General features: G+C 42.2%; 1 long non-coding RNA gene across 3 annotated transcripts in view; it reads right to left on the reverse strand.

Annotated features, from left to right (window-relative positions):
- The window catches only part of LOC309629943, a 71,662-nt gene that overhangs the window by 19,018 nt on the left and 35,112 nt on the right, over window positions 1–17,532 (reverse strand). Inside the window, exons 2-3 of one of the 3 annotated variants that reach the window (XR_014245312.1) lie at window positions 10,512–10,667; window positions 474–1,496 (exon numbers count right to left, since the gene is read on the reverse strand). This is a non-coding gene — a long non-coding RNA (uncharacterized lncRNA). Of the gene's footprint in view, window positions 1–473; window positions 10,668–17,532 lie in introns of those variants that run through there. The other 2 variants (XR_014245311.1, XR_014245313.1) reach the window with 2 other exon arrangements.

Here is a 17,532-nt window from a genome sequence, read left to right on the forward strand (position 1 = left end):
TAAGGGGACTCAGCAGACATCCCTGACCTTGGGTTCCAGACCACTGGTGTTACTGTTCCACAGAAGCTTGAAAATTTACTATGTTTGTAGGTTTTGCCTCCAAAAGCCATAAGCCATAACATTTTGAAATAAAATACAGGGACTTCCCTGGTGACACAGTGGCTAAGAATCCGCCTGTTAATGCAGGGGACACGGGTTCGATCTCTGGTCTGGGAAGATCCCACATGCCGCGGAGCAGCTAAGCCCGTGAGCCACAACTACTGAGCCTGTGCTCTAGAGCCCGCGAGCCACAACTACTAAAGCCCACGCACCTATAGAGCCCGTGCTCCACAACAAGAGAAGCCACCGCAATGAGAAGCTGCAACTAGAAAAAGCCCGCGTGCAGCAATGAAGACCCAATGCGGCCAAAAATAAATAAATTTATTATTAAAAAAAAGAAATAAAATACAATAATGTTTGGGCTATATTAGAGGTTTTCTTAGAAATTAAATTATGGCTATTTATACTTCTGTAGTTAGAGTTCAAACTTTTATTTTTTGGCCACACCGCGAGGCTTGTGGAATCTTAGGTCCCTGACCAGGGATCGAACCCGGACCCTCGGTGGTGAGAGTGCGGAGTCCTAACCACTGGACCACTGGGGAATTCCCAGAGTTCAAATTTTTAAATATGAGATTCAAGACTCTCTAAGACTTCACTGTCCATTATGGTAGCCGCTAGTCACACGTGGCTAGTGAGCACTTGAACTGTGGCCAGAATTAACTGAGAGGTTCTGAAGACCTCATTTGAGGTCTTCAGAACACCACATTTTGAAGACTTCAAATGAAGAGAAGAATATAAAATATATCGTTAATAATTTTTTATATTGATACACGTTGAAATGTCATGTTGTATATGTAGGTTAAATAAAATGTATTATTAAAATTAATTTCACCTATTTCTTTTTACTTTTTCAATGTGGTTACCAGAAAATGTTAAGTTATATATATAGCTTGCATTATATGTCTGTTGGGAAGAGCCGTTTTAAAATCTGTTCTCAATCTAGCCTTTGAGCCTCATTTTCTCCCTCATGTTTGCACAGGAATAAACGATGTAGACCCCCTCCTTCATTCCCATAAGATAAAATGCTATTAGTTGGGCACTTTTTTGCTGCTGTTTCCTCAGCCTGCAGTGTCTTTCTCCATCTTAATTCATGTTTAAATCCTATTCATCCTTAGGCCCAACTAAAATGCTGCCATATCAATGAGGTTTTCTGCATTAAATAGGGATCCTATTCAGCTGCATGCAATAGAAACCAGTTAGATACCTCTATCAACTAGGTGTTTCTCTTTCTCCTGTGTCCAGAGGTGAGCAGTTCAGGACTTGTGCAGCAGCTCCGTGATACCATCAACCTTCAGGTGCTTTCTGCCTTTTTATTTTACCATAACCTTGGCGTGGGGCTTTTCTATTCATAGTCACTTTATAGTCACAAGATGGCTGCTCCACCTCCAGCCATAAATCTGCATTCCAGGTAAGGAGAAGAAAAAGAAAAGCAACAAAGAGGAAGGGAGACATCTATAATAGGAAAGCAGACTTTTCCAGAAATCTCCAGTAGACTTTCACTTGTTTCTCATTGGCCTGTATTATGTCAAACAAAGATCCCAGTTTGCAAGAGAGAGAGGAATTACAGTTCTTTCAGTTTTTTCTGTTGTTGCTGCCCTTGTTGTTGGCTTTGGTTTTGATTTTTTTTTTTTGCTGGACACATTGCTGCAAGGACATATTCGTAAAGAAAAGGGGATTCTAGTAGTGCCTGCCCACATCTTTGATTTTAGTGGTCAAAATTTATTTCCCTGGATGGTGCTGGATACACACTGAAATTTTTTTCTACTTTTGCTTCCCCCTTCCTGAGGGATTTTGTTTCACCCATAAACAGTTTTCCTTCAGGCAAAGAACACAATCGTTTATCACATTTTTGATGTTCTTAATTACCTTCACATTCTAGTCTTGCCTCTGGGGCCTTTTTATTCATTGTGCACGATGCCTAGAGTCTAAGAGCTTTTCAGGGGTCTGAATATTTTAAATCTGAAAAAAATGTATTGGCTTCTAAATGCACAAAGAAAACAGTGATATCAAAACTCATTAAATATTTAGTTAAGTGTCTCTGAAATATATAGTTATATTCATACATTAATTGTTAAATTTAGTATTCACAAAAATGTTATTATGCTTGAAATATATTTGCAGATTATGGTGTCACTTTCCTGAGTATGCATACTGATTACACAGAAATCATAGCCAACCAGAAATTAAATGATTTACTCCGAGCTTTAGAGGACATTACAGTAGGCTCTCCACATCATTTCCAGCCAGATGATCAATCCAAGTCTTTCACAGGACCTGTAATTCTGAGTGAGTTGGGAATGGAGCGGTCTAAGCCGTTTGGGCCAATGAAATATGAGCAGAAGGGTACTGGCCTTCTCTCCCCACTTCTAGTTGTGAATAAGGAAGGCTTTTGCCCTTATTGCTGTGGACAGCCATCTATCTGGGAACCATGACTAGACCTAGGCTTAGGACAAAGCCCACACTTGTGGTGTGCGGAACAAAGAAACAGAAAAAGATCTGGGCCCTTGAAAACATGGTGACTCCACTAAATCAACAGCCCTGAAGTCTCTGACCGTCCTCTGGACTTCCAGGGGTGTGTGCTAGTGAAGCTCAGTGTTCTCTTTAATACCAATCTCATTTAAAATAAATGACATATTTAGGTTTAGGAATCATGCAGATCTCGGAATCTCACCCCCTAGTTTATTGGAAGGACACTGAGGCTCATGGATTCAAATCATTTACTCAAAGTTTGCTGCATTCGTTTGCTAGGGCTGCCATAATAGAACACCACGGACTCGGTGGCTTAAACAACAGAAACTTATCGCAGTTCTGGAGGCTGGAAGTCCAAAATCAAGGTGTGGGCAAGTTTGGTTTCTTTTGAAGCCTCTCTCCTTGGCTTGCAGACAACCAGCTTGTTGCTGTGGCCTCATGTGGCCTTTCCTCTACTCACACTCCTCTGGGGTCTCTCTGTGTCTCCACAGAGAGGGACCCACCCGCAAAGCCTCATTTTAACATAATCACCTCTTTAATGTCCCTATATCCAAATACAGTTGGAGGTACTGGGGGTTAGGGCTTCAACATGTGAACAGGCGCGGGGGAGTGAATAATTCAGTCCATAATGGTTGCGCTGAACTTTCTTTACACAATGCCAGATGTCAGACTACGATCCATGCTCCCTGACTCCTAGGTGTGCTTTCTTACCACAATGAAAGGAATATCGAACTTCTGTGTAATATCTGTATGGATTATGATGAAAATTGTTAGAAGGAATCAGAGTAGCATTTAGAAAAGGGTGGAGGTGAGGTTTAGCAGGAATGTGGAGGCTCCAAAAAGCCGGTCTGATCTGCCAGCTCTAGAACCCAATTATACAGAGAGGGCATCTTGATTTTATGATCCAGAAAAATGGAACATTTCCACACTATCTAATAATAGAGGATTGATTGGCATACCCATCCACTTGCACCCTTAAAAATTATGAAGTAGATATATGTGTTTCTTAGCATGGAAATATAAGCATGATGCAATTTTTTAAAAGTTTACAAAGATCACACAACTATATGGTATGTTCTGCTTTTAAAACATACATATATGTACCCATGTAATTACTGGCAGTATACACATTAGTGTATTAGTATTAGTATTGGATACTTAGATTATGGAAAAAAAAATTTTCTCTTGATTTTTTTTTCTGAAAAATTTTAAATAAATCTGGAAAGTTTGTATATTGACTACTGAGAAAGGTCTCCATATCTACAGGTCACACGTGGGGACTTTTTTTTTTGGCTGATTAAGCTAGCAGCAATGAGCAGCAAAGCAGATAAACTCTGGGCACAAAAAACTGCAAACCAGCTGCTTTCCCAAGAGCTCTCTCTCCATTTGACGCAGAATTCTTGTTTCAAGAGGAATCATTTCTGCTTTTTCTTAGGGGCTTGGCACTCTGCCTTCCCTCTCTGTAAAGGAGGGGAAAGTCTTTTATTTTCTACTTCCGGCTTTTCCAGTTGCTGTGGGAAGCAAAGCCCATCCTGCTTTGGAGGCAGAGGCCAGGAGCTGCATAAGCATGGAGAGCCCGGCTCTGGAACTGACGCATGCGTGGTGCGCAGCTAAGACACCCGCGTGTGGAGCCTGCAGAACTACCGAGTACACGCACGCCTGGCCCGGTTGGCTCCCTCTTCCACATGCCAGTGAAGTGTTAGACACCAGTAGCAAGCCATTGGGGTTGTTGGGCAATCTCTTTTCCTTGACTGCTCCCCACCCTGAGCGCATACCCTTGACTCTGCCGATAGCCTTATAGCTATCACGTGATCAGCACATGTGCATCACAGTATACTGAGTGTTTCACCCGTGCCATCCATTCTGGAGAAGAAGCAGTGAAGAGGCTGGCAGCGGCAGAATTTTAGGCACCTGACAGGGACAGGCATTAGAGAAGGGCCCTGTACTTGGCTTATGGTTTGAAGCTTTCTGGAATTATTTAATGACCATTTTCCGATAGCTTTTGCCTCCTGGAGTTTTCCTCTTGGCAAGCTGAGGCTAGAAAGCGAGTCGTGACATGCCCAGTGTGGTGGATGAGTGGTACCGGCGTGGATCTGAGGTTTCGTCAGCCTTCCTGATCCCTCTCAGAGCCTTTGTCCTGAGTCACCAGCACTAGCCAGAGGAGAGGAGTGGCAGGGCCCTGGGAGGAGGTGACCCATGTAAGAATGAGTGTGAGTTGGAAACTGGTTAGGAGAGCTGCTGGCTGTTGTGCATTTTTCACCTGCTGCTTTAGGATAAGCAGGAGCCCTCAGAAGTAAAAACATGTGGCTTTTTTTTTTTCTTGGACCTTTGGAAACCCAGTGATAAAATAGCAGAGTAACCAATGAAACTCTCTCTGAAGCACTAACAAGCTTAATGCTAACTGCAGTAGTATTCCTGGAGGAAGATGCTATTTGATTTTCAGGGCCTTCAGTGTTGCCATTTTTGCTTACAAAGAAGTGAGATAAATGAAAGCAATGGCGCAGATTAAGTAAATTCTTTTGTGGGAAAAGTCTGAGTTCTCATATGCTTTCAGTTATTTTAGTCTCTTGATTATATCAACTGATACTTAGCATCTTGTTTTCATAAGTGGACAATGTTATAGTTTATTTCTATTAGCAATTAGGAATTACAATGTAGATGCCAGATCAGTAGTATAGAAATTAAGTACAGATTTGCCCTAAGGCAACTTTACTTTTATTGGTCAACGACATGGTGAGTAGTAGAGAAAAGTTTGTTTGAAATATACTTAAGTGAATGGAAGCCATTGCTGTATGATTCTAATGGATATGGATTCTTTGTAGGAGAATAAATCTGTCTTCGTCTACAGTGAACATTTATTTAATTTCCAGTCTCCTAACTGGGGCTAGGAACTTCACAGAAGGAAGATCATGGAATCAACACAAAGTTGTTGAGTGCCAGCTCTGTTTAGGATACTGTTCTGATCACCTCCTATTCACCCCGTCATTGAAGGAGGGATTCCTCACCCAAAGTAGTACAGGATGGCAAACATACCACACCTGGCCCCAGACAGATGAGATGGACAGCAGGTTATTAGTCACATATACTCACAGCCTGTGGGAAGACATCACACACCATGTAGGGCCACATGGGGGTTGCTCTTGGGAGTTGAGTAGACAAGCAGGGGCGGGAGGAGGTAGGCTTTCTATTAACCAGAGGGTAGGGTGACCCCTGGTTCCCGTGGGAGGATGTGATTGGCCTGTTTGAACAACTTCACGGCTGACAGGGAAGTAATATCCATCAGGTTGAGGACCAGGGGGAATGAAGCTGGTGGGGTTAATAGGGGAACGACCCAAGTGGGGTGCCTTACCCACTGGGTGGGGGACATCTGGCAAAAGCAGGAGAACTTATGGTTAGGCTTCTGGGGTCCCGTGAGGCTTGAAGATGTCAAGGTAGCCCATGAAATTTTAGGCCTTACGCTATAGATACAAAAGAAGAATAAGACATGTTTCCTGACTGCAAAGAGCTTGAATTCTCCAGGCTGGGGTGGGAGTTGGGGATGGAGGTGTGGGAGTGTCAAACTGTTGTAAATGGTTCTGATGGTAAAAGCGCGGGAGGACTTCTGAGCATATCCAGGAAATACAGTACAGTGACTGGGACGGGTAGACTTCATAAAAAAACATGGAGCTTGGGACTTCCCTGGCGGTCCAGTGGTTAAGCCTTCACCTTGCAATGCAGGGGGTGTGGGGTTCGATCCCTGGTCAGGGAGCTAAGATCCCACATGCCTCGTGGCCAAAAAAACCAAAAAAACATAAAACAGAAGCAATATTGTAACAAATTCAATGAAGAGTTTAAAAATGGTCCACATCAAAAAAAATCTTAAAACAAAAAAAACAAAAAAAATATGGAGCTTGGCTAGAACTTCAAAGATGGGTAAGATGCATAGTTAGTGGGGAGCCAAATCAGGAGGCATTTCAGAAGAGGAATGAGATTAAAAAGTTCTTGCTTATGTTTAAAGAACATTCAGTTCATGTATTTGACATATACTTACTCGGGGGGACAGACAGCACAGAGGATAGGGTAAGAAAGAAGCTCTAAGGACAGTGTGGGCCTTGCCCATCCGGCTGTCTGGTCCGAGTTGGGCATGAACTATGGGCAGTGGTGTCCCAGGAAGGCCAGAGCCTACCATTCCCTGGGGGCCTCAAATGTAGACTTCGGCTATAAGCTCCAGTGAGGTAAAACAACCCCAGAGATACAGCAATGGGAAAAAAAGATGTTCAATTTGTAGTTGTAATTGTTGCAAATATTTAAAATATGCCACAATTTCAATGCCTTTTTCAGCATTTATTTTATAATACACCAGGACTCTGAAAAAAAATGGAAGTAGGCCTGGTGTCCCTCAACTTCAGAAAGGCCCTACCGGCCAGATGGCTCCCGGTGGCGTCCAGCCCACCTTGGTCAGGGCCCATCTCTGCACTCCCTCCCCTTGGGTCCACGCCAGGCATTCCCATCTCAGAGCCCCTGGAGAACTCTGGGCTCGTTCTCTCCTGTGGAGCAGTGGGTACTCAGTGCTCCAGCCAACTGAGCTACCCAGCGTGTACGGGCTGCCACGAACAAAGACAGAAGTCTCTAAATTACTGAAGGGACCACTATGTTCTTCCCAGTACAGGGCAGTCATTTTTGGGTTGTCCAGTACGAGTGTGTACCCTCTAAGATATTTATCAGAGACTCATTTCACCTCTTGTACTTGGCAACCAAAGCACATTGATGCATGCTAACATGCCCTCCGCTTTGCTCTAATTTTATAACCTAAACACCCCCCTGAGAGAAAAGATAAAGGGGTGTTCTTTGGCTCCAGGAAATTCAGTGGGACTTAACTTTCTTTTCCTGAATGAATGACTATGTGCTATGTATTATTTATTTGTGAAACACCAAACAGTTTAGCTGGGATGATATAAAGAAAAAGAAACCGCACCATATCTTCAGGAATCAACAATGACAACAACGGAAAACTTCAAACATGAGAGAGAGAGAAGAAAAAGCCTTTCATGGATACAATTATCCCAGTTGGCAGCAATGAAGTCCAAAAGCTATAATACAAAATAGCTCAAATTCTCATGGCAAGAAATGAACTTGTTCCAGAATAAATGGCTGTATAGATGAGTCCAAAGAGTTCCAGCACAACCAAATTAATAGTTTGAGTTGGGGGAGGGGTGTGTGTGTGCAAACATCACATTAGCCATTCTGAGAACTGTTTGCAGATTTTAAAGACAACTGTAACTACTTTCACGATGACCCCATGGGTGTTGATGTTCTCAGATCTGGACATCAGGAAGTCTTTAAGTATGTACTAGATCAGTCAGAAGGAAGCCACGGTGACCCTAAATGCAATTATGAGTTCAGTTGACACCTCAGTAGGAAAACAAAATATCCAAAGTCTGTTAAAGACTCACTAAAGCATATAATGTCCTGGAACAGGGAATCATTGTACTGTACATTCTTGCAGGAGGTGTAACATTTCAGATGTGTTCTTTCAGACAAGATTATTTGGGAAACAAGTGTATAAGAATCGTAAGACTGAGATAAATGCCCACTTAAATCCTGAAGAAATTCTGATTTCGTCTTTGGATTGTGATTTTCTTTGGAAGCCTGAGTTGCTTTTGAACCACAGTGCATGCTTAAAACTGACCAAAGGGGCTTTCACATGAATCTTGGGGAGATATAAATGTGAGATTAGAGGATACTAGACTCTGAAGTAATGTGGGAATTGCTAAAACATTAGTTGAGGCCCTGGATCTATTAGTGTCTCTGCTCCTGACTGGCCTGGTGAGCTTTTGAGCCATTCTTCCTGACTCAGGAGGTACTATGGTTTCCTCTTTCTCTCTCATTCATAAAAATGTATTATCTGGAAACTAAGGTAGCCATATGAAAGAGGAAAGAGGAATCACACAAACAAATGCACACAACTTCATTCTGAGAGTACCAGAAGGTTCATTTGTAAATTAGTTCTTGTACATTACACATGCACAAGCACGCACGCGTGCACACACACGCACACAAATTTATTTTTTAAATTAGAGTATTACATTTGCTGAAATGCATTTGTTTTAAATCCAAATATCTTATCTACTTAATGGCCTGTAAGTGGCTACTTTAGTGTGTCTGATGAAAAATACATGACCATACCTGAAAAAGCTTACGTCAGAAAAAGAGCCCAGATTACTGACACAGCACTACCCCCAATGTATATGTATTTAAAGCACATAAACAGATAAACTTCAGTTTTTTTGTTAGAAATGTTCATTGAATAAGTAGAAAGAGCTCAAAACAAATATAAACAAAGGACCTGCATTAAAAAATCATCTATGTTCAATTCAGTTATTCAAAAATGCTTATCTTTAAGCCAGCAGTATTTAATTTTAATATGGAAAATGTCTTAAATTTTGACAGCATGCCTGAGTGAGAATGTGCAAATCATATACAATCCCCATGGAGATGACCTGGTGACCCTTGCACTTTATTCAGGTCAGTGTGGCCAGAGCAGGGCCTGCTTCTTCCCCCTCCATGCAAATGCTGTGAAGGGAAGAAGAAAACTACAACCAAACAGGAGTGAGGGGTGGGGACGCAGGAGAAGCCCAGCAGAGCGGGGAGCTGGCAAAGCCTGCCCTGGGGAGCCCCAAGACTTTCCGGGCCTGCAGTGGTGCAGCCATAGACAGACTGTTTAAACACTGTCCGCGTGCCCAGGTGGTGCGGTGGGCCCACGTGGCTACCGCCTGCCCCCCCCAGCCTCATGGGTGGACATGTGTATTACCCAACATGTGCACTCATCAAGGGGGTAGAAATACAATTCTAGTTTTCTCAGATGAGGACTATTTACAGTTATCTCATCTCCCAGCTTTCTGCTTGGCCCCCGCTCCAGGCCTCCCTCTCCGCCGAATGATGCCGGGTGAGATTTCAACACTCCCGTCTGATCCCCTGGCTCCTTCATGAGGGCCCTGGGCTGACTGCATAAAGGGCGAACCCCTTAGCTTGACATCCAAGCCCCGTTGCAAGCTGGTCCCAGCCTTCAGCTCTGGCTGTGGATCCCCCACATGCATTTGCAGCTGCACCGTCTTCTACGAACGTACTTTTTCCTTTCCTTTTATTTTTTATTGAGGTATAATATGTATGAAGTTCATTCATCACAAGTGTATGGCCTTACGATTGTCACACATGTCTGCATCCATGGTTAACCACACCCAGACCGAGACATAAAACATTCTGTCCACTCTTAAGTTTCCTGGCCTATACACACCCCACCCACCACCCTGGGTTTTGCCTGTTTTTAAACTTTATATGAATAAAATGATACAACATGTATTACTTTTTGTCTGTCTTCTTTCAACATAAATGCTTGGGAAGTTCACCCATGTTGTACAAATATTTAGTTCATTTTGTCTTGCTGAGTAGTATTCCACGGTATGGGTACATCATAATTTATCCATTCTCTTGCTGCTTCATCATATTTCTTTTGGCACTTAGCATAGTGGAAGGTTTGAAGAATAAGGCTCACTGAGGCCTAGCCACTGCATGGGAGGTGGTTTCCTGAGGCCTCAGGGGGCCTCGTCCTAGTCTGAAGAGTCGGATGTGAGCCCCTATTGTGAGATGACACAGAGGGGCCCAGAGCAACTGCGTGCTCGGGACTCAGAAAGTCAGCACCCATTCATTTATTCAGAATGAGAAACGTGACCGTCATATACTCAGGTGAAAACATTTCATCTATTTTTTAAATGGTTCTGTGATATTTATGTAGCCTTTCTTCCAAGGAACTATGAATACATTTAAATAATGAGTCGCCGCAACATCCTGGGAAATAGACTGTTGGAATTTACAAATGAAGAATTTGGGACAAACGGAATAACTAAGGCTACCCAAGGCAAACTAAGGGGAAAAAACAAGGAAAAAAGCATCAGCTTTAACCATACCTCTGCTTTGGTTTTCCTCAGTCCCAGCAGGCAGGGCTGTCAAGTGGTTAAGGCTTCAGGCTCTGGGCAGAGGGTATGGATTCAAATCTGTGCTCTGCTCCCACTTCTGTGACCTTGGGCAAGTTACACCACTTCTCCATGCCTCAGCTATGCCACCTAGAAGAATGGGATGATAATAGGAGTTCAATGAGCTGACAGACAGAGGCAGAGTGATTCGAACAATGCTGGCATGTAGCAAGCAATTTAAAAATGCCAGCTATTATTATTGCCTTGGTTTCCATAAATTGTCACATTTCATTCTCAGAAAATTGGATCACATTTAGGCATTACTAACTACTAAGGCCTCAGCTTGAAGTCATGATGATCAAACCATCATTTTTAAACTCCTGAGGGACAGGTAGTTCTAGAGAAGAAACAGTGTCGGCAATACTCAACAGATTGTTTTGATGGCAACTAGAAGATTAGGAAAAAAAGACCCAACATTAGTCAAAGTGTCCCAAGGTGATTAGAATGTTTTAAATAACTATATTGTGTTAGGGAAACTGGTTTATATATCTGTTCTGTTTTTGCTTTTTCAAATACTGTTCTAGAAAGGCAGGGAATCTGAAGCATTATTAAAGCTGAGGCCTTTTCTGGGATTTGCTAAGGAAAGTTCACAATTCAGGGCTACTAATTAAAATTGATTCTACTTATTGTGCATAACTTAGGTCCTAATGAGGTGAGAAACTGCAGTAAAATAATTAAAGAATGGAAATACCTTCTCTGAATAAAAAACAAAACCAGGGAGGCTTTATATTCTCAATTCTATCTTGTTTCTCTTCAGCTGAATTTGTATAAAAAGAAAGCAGCTCTGAGAACAGGGAGATGGAAAATCAAAACAAAATCTTTCATGTAATTAGTTTATACAATCCACGTAGGGCAAATAGAACACCTGTGAATGGTAGAGAATGAAGTCTTTGCAGGCATTGAAAGGTAAGCCACTCAGGGACTTTTAGCTCAAGACCGGTCCAAAAGTAAAAGTGCGCAGGAAAGGATCTGATTCCAAGCCAGAATGACATGAATGTGACAGTTAAGCTTGAGTGTCAGAGGAACCCAATTACATTTTGATCATATACACATATCGTCCAAAGGTTACTCTTAAAGAATAACTTGTATCGACGAATGTGTTCAAGTTCCACACTTATAATGAGAATAATTATTTTTGGATAGACAGCAAGAGTAACAAAGAAAGAGAAATACTGAGAGAGAGAGAGAGAGAGAGAGAGAGAAAGGGAGAGAGAGGGGGAGGGAGGGGGGAGAGATGCAGGAAGTCAATATCTCCATGTGTTGGATCTTCAAAAACACGAAAGGCCCAATGGGACTTCCTGGAAAAGGCAAATTCCAGGTTGCCAGTTCTTGGTAAGATTTGCGTTAAATACAGTGAGTGGGTGGGACATTGGGTCTCCTGGAACTGAGATCACAATCTGGCGACCCTTCACTGAAATCTGCCTTTTGATGAAATCTGCCATTTTTGATGATCTACACCGGGTTTAAAAATATTTTTGAACCCTAACTCTCACAAAAGAAGATGTCACATTTTTTTAAAAATCCCAATTTCTGGCTTCTCTCACAAACCCTGAGGTTCCGGCAACACTGGGCCAGTGTTCCTGCCCACCAACAGCTGGCAGTCGCTGAGTGGCGTCTCCCACTCATCTTTTAGCTGCCAGGCCCTGGAGGATTTTGAGGTTTCACCCTTACCCAGGGTATTTATGTTGGTGGAGGTGTCTTAGGGGTGAAGAACAGTAGGACCTTAGGAAAATCTTTGTCGAGGCAAAATATATCTGAAAGCAAACAGATGGGAGTATTGTGGGATCTCTTCGGGAACCCTAATGGACAGGTCTTTGCTCTACCTGTAAGATGGCACCAATCACCTCTCGGGTCGCTATCAGGGTATAAATATTTGGATAACCACCTCCAGACTGAACTTCTCCAGTCCAGGGTACTCGGTCTACTTCATCATCACGTCCCCAGTTTAGCACAGTGCATGGCACAAAGTTGGTGCTTAATAAATATTTATGGAATGATTAAAAGATCAGATGACTATAATGTTCTCCACCCTCTAAATTGAGCACAAGAAGGTATTTGCTTTTTTTAAAAAAATAAAAGTAGTTCAGTTCTCTGGGTGTCACCTCTTTCTACCGTACACCGTACATTCATTCTATGGACCGTTATGACCCTCAGGAAGTTCACCTCCTGCTAACCCGCAAACTAGACGGGGAAATTACTGGGCCACCTCTCAACTCCCTTCCAGCACTTTAAATGAGCCTCCCAGGAAATGAGCCAAGTATACCAACTGATGACCAGCTGCTCTACAGGGAGGAACACAAGGGATTTGTTGCTTGCGTATCTGAGCAATATAGCGTTTAAATCAGGGCGCACCCAGTTTCCACAAACTCAGTGAATAATTCTTGTGTCAACCAGCTGCTTTTGCTTTGTTAAAAGGAAGCTGTTTGTCAGTGTTCCAATGTACTTGGCCAGATTTTCCCCAGGATAATGATGAGCAAATGTTGGCTGTTTATATATCCTGCTTATAAATCAGGAATTCCAAACTCAGAAGCCTACAGGGCCAGGCAGGTAGTAGACATGAGTGAAAGTTGCTGGTACAGTCAAGAGGGACGGCCATTCCACCCCTACAAGTAGCTGAAGCTAATGCAGAAATCTGGGTCCGGTGTTGCTAGGTCTTCTGATTTTTTTAAGTGAAGCCGGGCATCTGACTTATACAGACAGTAAACAACACAACAAAAAAAGGCCCAATTGAGCAGGCCAGATTGAGACCCTAAACCCTCAGGTTTTTGAAATCTCTTGAAATCTTGGCTGTTTAGCCAAGTAGGGGGTAAATTTCCCTGGTGAAGGCTTTTATGATAAGGAAGACACCTAAGGCACCTTGGTGGTCTGTGCATAGCAATAGAAAATCTCCCCTCCCCCCCAGCTACAAAGGGCCCTAGGATCCTCTGAAAGGAAACCTAGCTTTTATTTTTTTCTTGGATTTATTTTTAATGAGGCACTTTGGAATCTTTACGAAAAAAGAACCACATAAATGTGAAGTAGTTAACTCACAAAACACCCATGTGGGAATGAATTAGTACCATCAGCCAGAGACAACAGCACAACTCCTCTGCCAGAAACTGAAACTGTCATGTGTATCTGTACGTGTATGTGTGTGTATTTTTTTTTTTTACCATAGGTGGTTAATATTTATTTTAAGAATGCTTTTTTATTCCAAATCAGGTTTTAGTAGTTTTTTTCCTTCATCAAATAACCATGGGACAGAAATGCATCCCTTGCCCAGAGCTGTTTTGTTTTGAATGTGGGGAAGGAAATGGGAAAACTTTTCAGGCTTTGATCCCTGGACCAGATTACTTTCTGACTCACAATGAGGCCAGAGAAAGGACATGTGAAGAGAACAGACACTGAGAACCTTCACTGGCCAAAGCCATGGCAGTGGTACGGGCTCCTGTAGCTTGATTTCTTCTGTTTTATAATAATAATGAAAATAAAGACAATGATACTATCATTTCCATTCTGCCTGTGTGTCTTACTTTGTGGGGAAAAAAAAATGTTGTGACTAAAAGCCAAGCCAATTCTGATTTTTAAATTTTCATTTGTAAATTGGAGATGTTAATCACTACCTTGTAGGATTTTTGTGAGCATTGGTAAGTTTAACATCTATCGAACACCTAGAAGAGTACCCAGTACCTAGCAGAACTGAAAAGACAGCAGGTGGTAGTATTGCTATTATCAATACTTCCCACTTTCATTTATGCTTTATGACCTTGCTGCTCTGAGTGTGGCCTGGGTCAGCATCCGCTGGGTGCTTGTTGGAAATACAGGGTCTCAGTTCCTTCCCCAGACTTACTGGCTTAGTCTGTTCAGGCTGCTATAACAATTTAGCACAGACGGGTGGCTTAAACAACAAATGCTTATTTCTCACAGTTCTGGAGGCCGCAAGTCAGAGAGCAGTGTGCCAGCTTGGTCAGGCTCTGGGCGCGTGCCCTCTTCCTTGTTTACAGAGGGCGGTCTCCTTGCTGTGTCCTCACATGGTGGGAAGAGAGTGAGCTAGCTTTCTGGCCTCTTCTTATAAGAGCACTAATCCCGTTCAGGAGCACTCCACCTTCACGACTTAATTACCTCTTAAAAGGCCTCACCTCCAAATACCATCACCCTGGGGATCAGATTTCAACGTATGAGTTTTGGGAGATGCAAACTTTCAGTCTATAACACCTATTTGAATCAAAATCTGAATTTGAGGAAGATTGCAGGTGATCCATGTTCCCAGTCAAGCTGGAGAAAGCTTAGCTTTATAAAGTGTACTTTGTACATTTTATATTTTAAATGTCCTTAAATAGTGTTCTTGAACTTGAATTCTTTTGTACCATCTACACAATGTTTGCTGTCTGTGTTTCATCTTCACCACTGTTAATACACATTTTGAATAGTCCTAATTTTTAAAAAAAGACTTTATCTTGCTCCTGAACAATGATATAAAAGGTTTGATATCCTAGTTATATTTATTTCTAATATAGATTGAGATAAATAATTAGCTATTAAGCAAAATATGTCCTCATGCATCAGTAAAACCATCCTGGGTATCGCTATGGCAGAGGTCCTCAACACCTGGGCCGGGGCCTGGTACCGGTCCGCGGTCCGTTAGGAGCCAGGCTGAACAGCAGGAGGTGAGTGGCAGGCCAGCGAGCGAAGCTTCATCTGCCGCTCCGCATCGCTCCCCATCGCTGGCATTACCGCTCGAACCATCTCCGCCTCCCTCGTCTGTGGAAAAATTGTCTTCCATCAAACTGGTCCCTGGTGCCAAAAAGGTTGGGGACCGCTGCCCTATGGCACACACACTATCTTTTAGGCAACATTCTCCCAGGAGGTCTCACTATTTATAAGAAGGTTGTGCTCAGTGATTTAATAAAGTGAAGGGGTTTTTTTTTCTGATCCGAATAATCACTCCCTGGTTTTTCTATTTTGTCAATTCAAACTGAGGCTGCATGATGTGACAGAAAAGATTTTACTTTCTATCATGTATCTGGACCAGATTCCTTCCTCTCTTTTTTTCTTAACTTCCACCGGTATCTATTCAGCAACCACTACATGCCAGGCTTGTGCTTGGTATGAGAGACACAGTTGAAGAAGACAGTATTCCTTCCCTAGGGTCCTACCGTCTGGTAGTTGTGGTAAGTGTAGTAGAAAGTGACGAAGATTATGGTAAAGCAATGCTCAGGACATCATGGCGGCACAGAGCAGAGCACCTGACCCACCCGTGGGGTCTGAGCAAAGTTTCCTGGCAAGAAGTAGAGTCTTAGCTCAAACCCAAAAGATTGGCAAGGGGCAGAGGGGAGGGCATGCTTAGAAGGGTATACATCATGGGCAAAGCTGCAGACCAAGAAACAATGAGGCAAATCTCCCAGAGTCTCAGTTTCTTCATTTGTGGTGTGAAATAGGAAGGATACTTACCTCATTAGGTCACTTAGAACAAAAACACTAAGGTATGTGTTCATCTGTGAGAATTATCTGTCTGCATTTTCAGAGATATATATATAGAGAGAGAGGACAGCAGTGCTAAGTAATAGCTACCATTCCACTCCTAGTTATATACCCAAGAGAAATGAAAATATATGTCCACGTAGAAATTTGTCCACAAGTATTCATAACATCATTATTCATATTAGCCAAAAAGTGGAAACAACCCAAATGCCCATCAACTGATTAATGGGTAAATAAAATATGAGATACCTATACAATGCAATAATATTTGGTAATAAAAAGAAATGAAGTACTGATACCTGCTACAACAGGTATGAACCTTAAAACATTATGCTGAGAGAAAGAAGCCAGAAACAAAAGGTCACATATTACATAATTCCATTTACATGCGATGTCCAGAATAGGCAATGTATATTCAATAGATTCTTATAAATCTATAAGGACAGAAAGTAGACTAGTGGTTGCCTATGGCTGGAGGTGGGGTAAGGGTGGTGAGTGCTTGCTAATGGGGACTGGGTTTCTTTCTGGGTAGAAATGCTCTAAGATTGATCGTGATGATGGTCATACAACTCTCTGAATATACTAAAAACTACTGAACTGTACACTTTAAATGTTTGAATTGTAGTATGTGAATTATATCTTAATAAAGCTATTTTTTTAAAAAAAGTAATTGCTAACACTCTCAAAGCAGAATCTAAGCACAGTTCTAAGTGTTGTATACTGTATATGTTAACTATTTAATTCTTACCTTACCCAATGAGAGGTACCATGATGGTCCCCAGCAGAGACCGCCCAGGAACCCACAGCCAGTAAGTGGAAGAGCTGTGATATGAACCCAGGATGACTGGCTCTGGCAGATACATGCTTAACTTCCACTCTACACTCTCCCAGCTTGGGAGCCATCAAGAGTTCATTTTAGATTCACATAAACCTGGGTTCTGATCTCGCTTACCAGCCAAGCAATCGTGGGCAAATGACTGAAGTCAGTTTTCTCATATGTTAAATGGAGATAATAATAGTGCATATCTCATAGGGTTGGTGTTTAGTACAGGGACTATCTGTAGTAAGCCATTATTAATCGTGAGGTCCCTCTTTTATGTAGTATTGTCACCGGTTTAAGAACTGAAAAGCACCCACAAATCGAAGCAGAAGGCAGCCTAACGTCGTGGAGACTTGGAGAGTCGGCTTATTATTTCTGCAAGTACAGAATTTTCCACATAGAAGTGGCCTGGTAAACTAGTGGTCTGACACCCTACCTTTTACATAACTTCAAATTAAAGGTTTAAATGACAATAAAAGTATTTGCCACATGCGCGAAGCATTTGAAATGTTGAGGATTTGCTTTTTTATTGCACGAAAATAAGCAGAAGTGTGAGACGGAAAGAAATGTGTCACTTCCCCAGCACTGACCTGAAAGGGCAGAGTGACCTTACACGAGAAGAAAAACGCCAGTAATTTCCAAACTAATCTAATTTTAAATTTCTGGATTTTTCAT

Source organism: Balaenoptera borealis (assembly GCF_965194805.1).
Source record: "Balaenoptera borealis genome assembly, chromosome: 5".
Lineage (NCBI taxonomy): Eukaryota > Metazoa > Chordata > Mammalia > Artiodactyla > Balaenopteridae > Balaenoptera > Balaenoptera borealis.